Source organism: Diceros bicornis, unplaced genomic scaffold (assembly GCF_020826845.1).
Source record: "Diceros bicornis minor isolate mBicDic1 unplaced genomic scaffold, mDicBic1.mat.cur scaffold_124_ctg1, whole genome shotgun sequence".
Classification (NCBI taxonomy): domain Eukaryota; kingdom Metazoa; phylum Chordata; class Mammalia; order Perissodactyla; family Rhinocerotidae; genus Diceros; species Diceros bicornis.
In genome coordinates this window covers 1,108,559-1,120,154 of record NW_026691044.1, presented here as the reverse complement: position 1 = coordinate 1,120,154, position 11,596 = coordinate 1,108,559, and positions in this window count along the sequence as shown.

The following is an 11,596-nucleotide window of genomic DNA, read 5'->3' as shown; positions in this document are numbered from 1 at the left end:
CTGAAATTTAGCAGTTAAAACTTAGTCTACATTAACTACATTGTAAATTTTTCAAGGAAGAAATAACACTTCGTCAATCGTGTATACATTCATGTGAATAGAAGATCAAATAAATGGCTTGTTAACAAGTAGAGGGAAAAAATTAAGTTCATGGATTCCTAGGAATGGACAAAGGAGGGGTTTTTGAAGGCTGGGAAGTTATGGAAGTTAATCTTCAGCTACCTCACAAATTTGTGAATCCATTATCAAATATTCAGCAAAGAAAACCAGAAGGAAAAAAATTGACTCTGCATTTGAGGTTTATTTTTTGTTTGTGTTTGTAGTGGGGCTGGTTGAGAGACATTTTCCCGATAGGCTAGAAACTTCGCCCTTTCTCTTCAGGTAGCTGAGAGATCAAAGAAACTTCAAAGAAAAGAGGGAAAAATGAAGGGGCTGTTGAAATCTCACAGCAACATTAGAACTGGAGGTGCTGCTTCCAGGGGTCTGTGGCACCCAAGGCTATCCTGTGCTGAGCCAAGATTAAGAATTCGTCACAACTGAAGATTCCATTTTCAGGTAACCGAGACTGAAAAAGACCCGTGACTTCACATTCTGCGATGTGAGCAGCCATTTCCAGCGACACGGCCAGTGCTCAGGATCTGAATGAAATCAAACCAGCTAAGAAAACTGAGTTCAGTAATTTAATAGCAAAAGACCCGCAGCTTTCTTTTTCCTCTGGATTGCTAAAAGATTCGCTGGGGAATTTAAATCATCGCATTCATCTCTTCTCTTCCAAAGTTCACATTTTCAATCTAGAGCCTTGCTGCTCAGTGTGTTCCACAGACCAGCAGCTCCGCTATCTCCTGGAACTTGTTAGAAAAGCACGATGCTGGGTCCCACGCCAGACCTGCCACATCTGACTACAGTGCGTTAGGTTTGCATGAATTCAAGTTTGAAACATTAATCTAAAATCTGCTTCTTTGAGAAGTAAACCAAGTCTATGGGCGCTTCCCTAGGAGAACATAAACCACTGATTATTTGTGCACGGTACGCTGGCATAATCGAATTCGATCTTAATGACGTGTTTACTGATCCTTCAAAATTTTGTTTCTATTGATTCTTATTTTAAGTGAAAGGAGAAAAAGTAATCCAACATTCCCTTTGGATAGTACTGAATGCTAATTATCCTCCTTCTCTGTCTTTCTTCTCTTTCTTGAACTCCCTTCTAACAATTACCGAAATTTGAGCACTCAAACACAATCTAGCCAATGACTAGGGAAGTATTTACATATTAAATTCCTTACCAATATATGAAATATTTTGTAATTATAAATATCATTATAAAATGTACAGCTAATGTCACTAATATTCAAAATATTAAGGTATGTATAAGGAAGAATTTTGAATGTGAGATTTGTCTTAACTCGAACATACTATCGTCAGCTTGCGTTTCCACATAAACTCTTCCCACAAGACAAATTAAACACAACCAAAGCTAAAAGTAAGCAAGGAGGAGTTTTCGTTACACGAAAAATTCCTTTTTTACCTGTTCTCTTTTTTGATTAATGGCATCTCCACCCTCACAAATTATTCTGGATAATAACGAACTCATGTCAAGTTCTTTCTGTCATCCACATCTAATCTGTCAGTTCTTCTTCCTTTCCATTCCTTCTTCCAGTACCCAAATCAGATCCATATCACATCTCAAATGAATCATGGTAATAGCTTACTAACTGGGTCTTTATATCTTTACTCTCTACCTTCTCCCAAATTAATTCCATGATATCAACCATTAAAGTAAAGTTCAAATTAGATCTTGGTCCTCAAAAACTTTTACCATATTCTATTGCTTATAGGATAAAGTTTAAACTCCTTACCCTAGTGTTTAAGGCTTTCACAATTACACATTTGCAAACTCATCTAGCACCACTGTTTCCACGTACCCTGGAAAATAGCAGCCACTTCGAACTTCTTAACACCTTTCAATGTTCAAGTATATTTTCACTCCTGCACTTCTATGACTTTAATTATCCTGTTCTCTCAAACTGTACTTTCTTTTTCCCTTCACTCTTTATCTACCTTTTAGCATTTGCCCATTGTATCAACGTTGAGCTTCATGGCAATGCCCTTAGCCCTTATTTATTTTCTTCTGTTTTTCATTGATTTTTTCTTTCCCCTATATTCCCCATTTATGTTAAAGGTCATTATTTTTGGACAATCTTATCCAGTCAACTGTAAGGTCCTTGAGAAAAGTGTTTTTAGATAAATCTCTTTGCTAAATAAGATGTAACACAATCATAGTCATTCAAAATATTTGTTGAATTGAATATTCATTTTGTTATAACAGAGAAAATTAAATAATTATACTATAATTAGTATATGAAAATTAAAGAATTATAATATACTATAATTAGTATATTAAAAAGTCTTGGAGATACAGATTTATGTTGAATCTACTAAGTTTAATTTGACATAGGTTTTGCACTTTTTAAAATTATTCTCTGTTGTATAGGGACAGTTCTATGTGATTAGAATTATGAGAAAGATATTTAAAATATCCAAATGTGACTTCTACTGGCAAAGTAATATTGATTTCTTTTGATGTGAGAAATCAAATCTTTTGATGTGAGATTGTCAGATAATTTATTTTTCTAATCCATGTAAGTCCCAGAAATCATACAACTGCAATAGAAGGAAATTGCCACTAGAATATAAGCCACAGAACGTCATTTCTGTTCGCTAATGTATTCCAATCATCTACAGTGCCTGACATAAGAGTAGGTACTCTGTAGATATTTGTTATGTAAATCAATGACTGAATAGATGAATGAATTAGAGGTCATTTTTATTCATTTTGGGACTATTGAATCAAGAAGAATAAAATCAATTTCAGATACTAACAACATATCCATGAAGTAACATATATATGATATTAAAGGAAAATGACAGAGAAAATGGTAGAAAGATTTGTACTGGACTTCTTTCTGATATGCTTTTATATTGTTTACTTGTATGAAATCACAACAGGAAATTGATTTGTATTTGAAAGAGGTATTCACATTCTCCTAGCCTCAGAGGATCAATGGAATGAATTAGGAGGTCCCAGAGATTGTAGGTAATTCCTTAATTCTTCAGCAGTTGTTAGTGATGACCCAGTACAAATGCACTTAGCACAACCATCCAAAGTCAATTAGTCACCCCAACTCTCCACAAATTTGTAGACATTAATTCAAAGTTCGTGGGCAAAAAAATAAGTCATCATTTTAGTAAAGTAAGTCTTTCAAGTCAAAGTGTCTTTTTTGCTACTATTCTGTTTTCTCTTATTTCATTTTCCTACATGTGTTAAGATAGAATTTATGGGATTGCTTTTCCGATGATGTGATTGTATTTTTATGTTTTCATAAATAAAACAAAAGAAGTCAAATTTGATGTTTTTGGTTTTTTAAAAAATTTCAAATGGGACGTTAACTGGTATATAAGGAATCTACTGATTCTTTTATATTTACTTTATATTTAACTGTTATTCTATGTATCCTAACAACAACAATAATAATAATGAACAACATCACCAGCACTCACACTGTGCCAGCCTCATGCTAAATGTTTGAGGTCTGTAATCCCATTTTACTCTTTCAAAATAGGCGGCAGGCACAAGTAGCACCTCTATTTTAACCTATATAAAATAAGACAGTGAAGTTGAACTATTGTCCAATGCTAAACAATTGCCCAAGGAGCAAACGGCCCAGCTGGATGTCAGACCTCAAAGACACAGCCATCACTATACACGCTACATGTCTTCTTTTAGTTTTTCTGATGATTCTGTTGCCCCAAAATACACAGATAATTTGTCTGTAAATAATGAAAATGTTGTCTCTGTTTTAGAATATCTGTAGCTTTTAATTTGTGCTAAATGAACTAGCCAATTAAACAAATTAAGATTAACATGAATCATGATGCAGATTTTGAATCTGAGATATATATTGTATACAGTTTTGTTGGGTCAAGGCAAAAATTCTAGTCTTTTATTTTGAGCTAGAAATGATAATTATATTCAAGCAAATTTCACTAGGGATAGTTAAATATATTTTGATTTAGATCTGATCTGATTTTGATTTGATTTTGATTTAGATATGAAGGATCTGATTAATAGATTTCCTGGTAATGATCCATTCTTGCATTCATGAAATAAACCCCACTGGCCATGATGGATTAAGTTCTTTAAATACAGCTGGATATCATTTGCTGGTAATTTACCTGCCATTTTTGCATCTATATTCATTATTGAGATTGATAATTTCTTTCTACGCTCTTTGTTAGGTTTGGTTATCAGCATTACAGGGTAGCTTTTCTTCTTTTTCGCTGTTCTAGAAACATTGAAATAGGCTGAAAATTATCTGTTCCTTGAGGATTTGAAAAAAGTATCTTATAAAATAACCCAGATCCACTCTTTTAGGGGATAGGGCAACATTCTCACTTACTTCATACTTCTCAGGTTTTCTATAATAACTTTAGTCAACTTTGATAATTTCCTGATGATTCATCTATTTCACAGAAAGACCCTTGAAATTAATTAATAAGATTTTTACAGAATATACTTATTTTAATATTTCTTCTCTATCTACTTTTATACACTTTTTCTGGGGCTGCCCAAAAATATTTTGAACATCCGTCCCACAGTTTGATAGTTCTCCACAAGCGAATCTCACCTTCCAAAAAACAAACAAATAAATACAACCTCTCCCTTTCTTCATATCTGTCTCAGTATAGTGCTGATGCTAGATTTCAGCTCTGCCAGTCAAGGTACCAACAGGATTCTTGTGTTTAGAAGTTAGTTGCATGATAATCCAGGCTAGGCATGGAAACTCCATCTTACTAGATGCTGCAGATTGAATCTTTGCGTCCTCTCCCCACCCAAATTGTGCTCTAACCCCCTGGTGTGGTTGTATTTGGAGACAAAGCCTCTAAGGAAATAATCAGGGTTAAATGAGGTTATAATGGTGAGACCCCAATCTGATAGGATTAGTGTCCTTATAAGAAGAGACATCAGAGTGCTCCCTAGCCCCCTCCCAGCACAAAAAAGAGGAGGCCATTTGAACACACAGGGAGAAAGCATCCATCTCTGCAAGCAAGGAAAAGATCTTCACCAGAAACTGAACATGCTTACACCCCGATCTTAGACTTCCCCAGCCCCCCAAAACTGTGAGAAATCAATTTCTGTTGTTTAATCCATGCAGTCTGTGGTATTTTATTAGGACCGCCCAAGCAGACTGATATACTATAGTAAAAAGAAGCAAAATAGAACGATCTGGAGGCAGCAGTACCTGTAGGCAGCTTCTACTCCAGAAAGATAAAGCAGCATCTTTGGGCTAATTCTGTGTTTGGTTGTATTGTTGCAGCCTCCTAAAGGTTCTGTGGGCAAGATATACCCCTTACCAGATTCCTTTCTACTTAAACAGCTAGAGTGTCTTCTACTAAGAACCTATCCATACAACACAAACTCACTTTTAATTAATTTATTTAGATATTTTCATTTCTAATTTCTACACATTTTTTCCTCATCAAAATTGCCTGTTTTATATTCAAAGAGGCAGTACGTGGAAGATTAACATTTCAAGCATGCTTATTGTGGCAGGCCCCTCAAAGATGTCCATATCCTAATCTCCAGAACCTGTGAATACAGTATGTAATCTGACAAGAGGAAATTAAAGCTCCAGATAGAATTCATTGACTTTAAAATATGGAAATTATACTGAATTATCTGGATGGGCCGAACGTAATCAGAAGGATCCTTATGAGAGGAGCAGGGAGGCAGAACAGCATCCAGCTAAGGCTATGTTCGAAAGACTCAGCAGACCATTGCTGGCTTTGGAGCTGGAAGGGGCCATGTGCCAAGGAATGTGGTAGCCTCTAGAAGCTGAAAAAAGGAAGAAAATGAATTGTGCCCTAAAGCTTCCCGAAGAAACACAGCTCTGCCAACACTTTGATTTTAGCCCAATGAGACTCATTTTGGACTTCTGACCTCCCAAGCAATAAGACAGTAAATTTGTGTTGTTGATGTCACCGGGTTTGTGGCAATTTGCTACAGCAGCAATAGAAAACTAACACACTGGTTAAGAAATGAACCTTGGAATCAGAAAGAACAATGATCAAATTACAACCTCACCACCTGTGAACTATGGATGCTTACAAAAGAAATTTTTTTTAATAGCTTTATACTTTATTTATTTATTTATTTATTTAATTTTTTGTTTATTGCAGTAACATTGGTTTATAACATTGTAAAAATTTCAGGTGTACATCATTTTACTTCTATTTCTGCATAGATTACATCATGTTCACCACCAAAATACTAATTACAACCCATCACCACACACATGTACCAAATTATCCCTTTCACCCTCCTCCCTCCCTGCTTCCCCTCTGTATAGAAGAAGAAAGGAACAGAGAAGGACTACTAAAACACTGAGAAAAAAAAAAAAGTTAAAAAATGGCAGTAAGTACATACTTATCAATAGCTACTTTAAACATCAATGGACTAAATGCTCCAATTAAAAGAAATTTAATTTCTATAACGCTTTAACTCCTCATCTATAAAATGGTATAATAATAATATAATAATATTCTATAAAACCATGTAAGAACTGCCCCATAGGGCAGTTGTGAGGATTCACCTATATGGTCTATGATATGTAGTTGGCAAATATTTGACATATAATACTCATTGGAAAAAAATTTACAGGAATTAATTTTCCATTTATATAATTTATAGTCATAATTTTCTTTGTAATTATTCTTTCTGGCTTTGCCTAGTTTTATTTTTAATTTAGTCTAATTTCTTGAACTATTGATTAGCTAATTTACTTTCTTTCTTATTTTCCAACAAAAGCTTTTAGTGTTATTGCTTTTCTTCTAAGTATAGCCTTGACTGCATCATGTAAGTGTTAGTGAGTAGTGTTCTCATCATATTTAATTGTTTACTAATGGTTTTAATTTCTACTTTGACTCAAAAATTGTTTGGTAAAGTTTTGTATTGTCTTAAATTTAAAAATGGCTGTAGTTTGTTGATGTTGTTATTGATACTGTTTAACCTTTGACAATAACTTTCATCTATATTGCACACAAAGGGCCGGCCCCGTGGCTTAGCGGTTAAGTGCGCGCGCTCCGCTGCTGGCGGCCCGGGTTCGGATCCCGGGCGCGCACAGACGCACCGCTTCTCCGGCCATGCTGAGGCCGCGTCCCACATACAGCAACTAGAAGGATGTGCAACTATGACAGACAACTATCTGCTGGGGCTTTGGGGAGAAAAATAAAAATAAATATATTGCACACAAATCAGAAAATGTGTCTTATATAATACAACCTTTGTATTTATAGGCTTTGCTTGAGATCTTGTCAAATAGACACTCAATCTTCTCTGTTTCCACAAAAATTAAACTTTTTAATAGATTATTTATAATTCTGCAAACATACTTAAAATTTATGTCTGCTTATTCTGGTAAAGGCTGGAATTTTTAATGTATTGAAATTATCTTCTTGATTATTTTTCCTCAGGTTCCTTAAAGTTCTTTTTCTATATATTGCTGTTCTCTACTATTCACTACATAAAGCATGTCATCTCATTATCAAGGTCTGTATTTTTTTTCTATTTAAAATTTACCTTTTTTCCCTTCTAGGACTTTTTACTTTGATGACAACTTTGCCTTAAGTGATTATTGAATTATTATTTTGCATTTGCCATTTCAACATTTGCCCATTAGTTTTTTATGTTTGTTTTTTGTATATTTCATGTAAACAGCATATATTGAAATTTTATTACCTTTACTCAAGCTGAAACTTTTTTCTTGTCAATACAATGGTTTAAGCATTTACATTTTTAACAGAATTTTTAATGTTTTGACAGATATAGTTTTGTTATGCATGCACACATACATATTTATCTGCTGTAATTATACATTCCACATTATGGTGGTGTTAATTTTATTACTGGTTACTTTTAAGAAGTTTTAAAAACATCAGTGAGGCCATGTGTATTAACACAACTTAGATAAACCTGAAGACCACCTATGTCAACGTGATTTAGTCATTTGTTCCAAAAAAATGTGGTCTATGAATGATAAGGCTGAAACCACTATACAACTTCACTGTTTCATTCAGGAAATTCTCATGATCAATTTATCAGACATAATCTGCTCCCTTGGGTAACATTTTGGTTATCAGTCAAGACTCAGTTCAAGACCCCCATTTTGTTGTGTCCACCAAACTTAAACTAATCCATCATGAATTCAGCCCTGTCTCCATCAGATACCCACTTGGAAAGACCTGCCTTAAATCATTTGATCCTAGGTTCAAAGTCTATAAAACCCCACTTTAGTTTTCCCCTTTTGAGACAGTAAGAAGACTTTGTGGTAGTCTCCCTTACTAGAGGGAAATAATAAATTTCTAAATTTATTAGAAAGTTCTAATAAATTTAACTTCATAACAAGTCTAGAGATAGTTTGGAACATTGAATAGCATTAGACTCAAAATAAAGTGCCTCTTTTTTATAATAAGCAGTTTAACACCCCTTAATTCTCCCCTGCCCATTCCCACATTACAACATTTACTAACGTAACATGATTTACACCAAGGTTATTGCAATTAATTTTACATCTCATAAATTCTCTTGAACAACGATTTAGGCTTAATTTGTCCTAGTTGTCACATTTTTATACCTGACTTCTCCAATTATGAGCAATTAATTTGGAATTATTTTATAATTAGTTGGAATATTACTAAAATATATACTGAAAACTTTTAAACACTTTTCAAAGTAATCTGTAAGTGCATCTTTTGTATATTTGAATACTTGTTCTATTTCTAAGGAAATTTATTTGGATAAAAATTATCTCAAGTCTCCATAAGCATCCTCCCATAACATCTCATATTTAGAGTCACAGAGAATTTGGAGGCTAGACTACTTCTTTTACAGATAATCTGTTTTCCTTTTTCTTTGTTTCCTCTGTGTTGTAGATTTTCTTTTTCCTCATGTGCCTAGTGGACTTTTTTCTAAAATAGAGGTTTCTTTTTTAAAAAGTTTTTCCTGAAGTGGTAGTTTTCCTGGAGGCTGTTTCATTTGGTATATGTTGGTAATTATTTTTCTGAAGAAACATGTCTCCAACAATAATTTAATGTCTTCAACAATAATTTAATCTAATTATCTTGTTTTTTTCTCCTGCTGAAACACCTATAATTCCATTGTCTGTCATTCCTTTTTATTTTTCTTTCCCTGCTATGAATCAAAGTGTCTAAAGTCGATCTTCCATATCATTAAATTGATTCTCTTCTTCCAGAATCCTGTTCGTTAATTTTTCTGATGAAAATTTAATTCAGACATTGCATATTTTGTTTCCTTGATTACTTCTTTATGTTTTCCTTCTCTGTTTTAATCTTATCCCATTCAGTCTTGATGGTTTTCTATATCAAGGATGTCAAAGTGTTTTCTGAAGTAATTTTATGGTTTCTGTAATAATCGCTCATTTTCAGAGGTACGGTCTTTTTCTGAGTCTTCATTTGATATTTTCGCTCCTTTGATCTGCAGTGCTTTTACCCCTCTCATCATTAAACTTTGTAGGAGTTATCCAGAGTTGGTGCTTACCAAGGGATTTGGTGTTGGGTTGCTTTGGCACAGCTTACTGTTTGGGTGCTAACTAAATCCTCATTGTGGAGTCAGGGCTGGAGAGCAGGTTGATATACACAAGTCCCAGTCTATTACACAATTTCCAGCAAATGTTCTGCTTAAAGCAGGGCTTCTTTACGTTTTTGTGCCATGGAAAGATTTGCCAGAACACTGAACCATAGAGAAACCTTAAAAAGGCAAACAGAATTCCAAGAAAATAAATTATGCTGAAACACAGATAGCAATCTACTTTAAAATAAAATATACATTATATACCAATATATATGTGCTTCTTTATTAATCATTAATATCAAGCTCTAGTGAAAGGTCTCATAACTACCATAAATCCAAAGTATCAATGAGCATAAAAGATATTTTGAGACACCTAAAGTTACTTAAATATGTTATCAAACTATTAATGATCTCTCTTGGGGAGAAAGTCACGAATCCTGCTAGTATAACTGTGGTTTATTGCCTACATTCGTACTTGAAAGGAATGCTACATTTCAGTTACAGACGAATGAAAATAAAGATTTCTTTTTTCCCATCCAATTTCATGGAGCCCCTGAATTTGGACCCCAGGTTAGCACACTTGCTCTAGTGTTGTTCTATTGGATGTAAGTGGAGTAACCTATTTCCTTGCCTGACATCTTAAAACTCTAAATTAAAGAATTCCATGAATAAATATGAGACATAGAAATACAGTTTTCAAGACATCTCCAGTTTTGCCCTTATCCATCATAGCTTAGTTGGGGGGATTTGGGGCCCTAGAAGTCATAAGAGGAAAAGGATTGCAGTCTGCTGTTTTCAAAAAGCCACACCTTCAAAGAAGATGAATAGCGCTCAGTTTTCTGCTTGATACTGATCCTGTGTCTCCAAGAACAGTTAGAAGATAATGGTTAAAGAACAGAATACACTTCTACTGTGCATCCGGCGATGGGGCTGCTGCCGGATTTCTTGAAGTGTATCATATTTTAGTTACCTATCAAAGAATTCTACCATCAGATCCCTCAGTCTTTTTTCTGCGTAACAATCTTGAAGTTTTTGGAGGTAATAACCACATGACAGTTGCTATCCAGATGCCAAATTAAAATAAAGGTATATAACACTATTTTAATTTTACACAGATAGCATAAACACAACTAAAACATAATTTTCAAGATATAGCTTGGTCTTTTGGAACACCATTCCAAATCTATGTTATAATATTGCTTCACAGGATAAATTAAATAATTTCCATGAATAAAATGGATCAGAACTATCCTTGAGTATAGAATCCCGGGAACAACTTTTCTCCTAAGAGGTTCAACTTTGTGTTTGTTGGGTTTACCTTAGGTCAAAATACACATTTGTGAACTTGAATTTTCTTTTAAGACATACACATGCACACACACACACACACAAACTATAGTATTGTACTAAACTAATCCACACATTTAAAAATTCTACTTTATGAATAAGTTCTTTTAGTTATACATATTGGATAGATGGATGGATGGATGGATGGATGGATGGATGGATGGATAGATAGATAGAAAATCAATATAGTTATACTTTTGAGTCTTTCTTTTCTTCTCATTCTTGTTCCTATGACATTACTGAATAAGCAGTTAGCGTTGTGGAGGGAAGCCCCTAAAGTATTTTTTTTTTAAATTGTGACCTTAAAATTGTGTGTTCTAAACTGCTGCATGGTCATCAACTAAAGCATTCTTCTCAGTTTCTGCCTCACTATAACGACACTCTAGGCTTGCTGATCTCTGGCCCAGCTTCACACAGAACCACAGAGAGCACAGGGCTAGTAACAAGTAACCATGGCAACCAAACTCCATACATGTTTGCACAAAAAGGAGGAGGTTATATCGCTGTGGACTTTCATCTAAATGAAATTTTCTGATTGTTTTATGAATTCAGATTCTCTGGAGAAACAAAGCATTTCTCAAGTCAAGAGGTTATCCGTCAAAT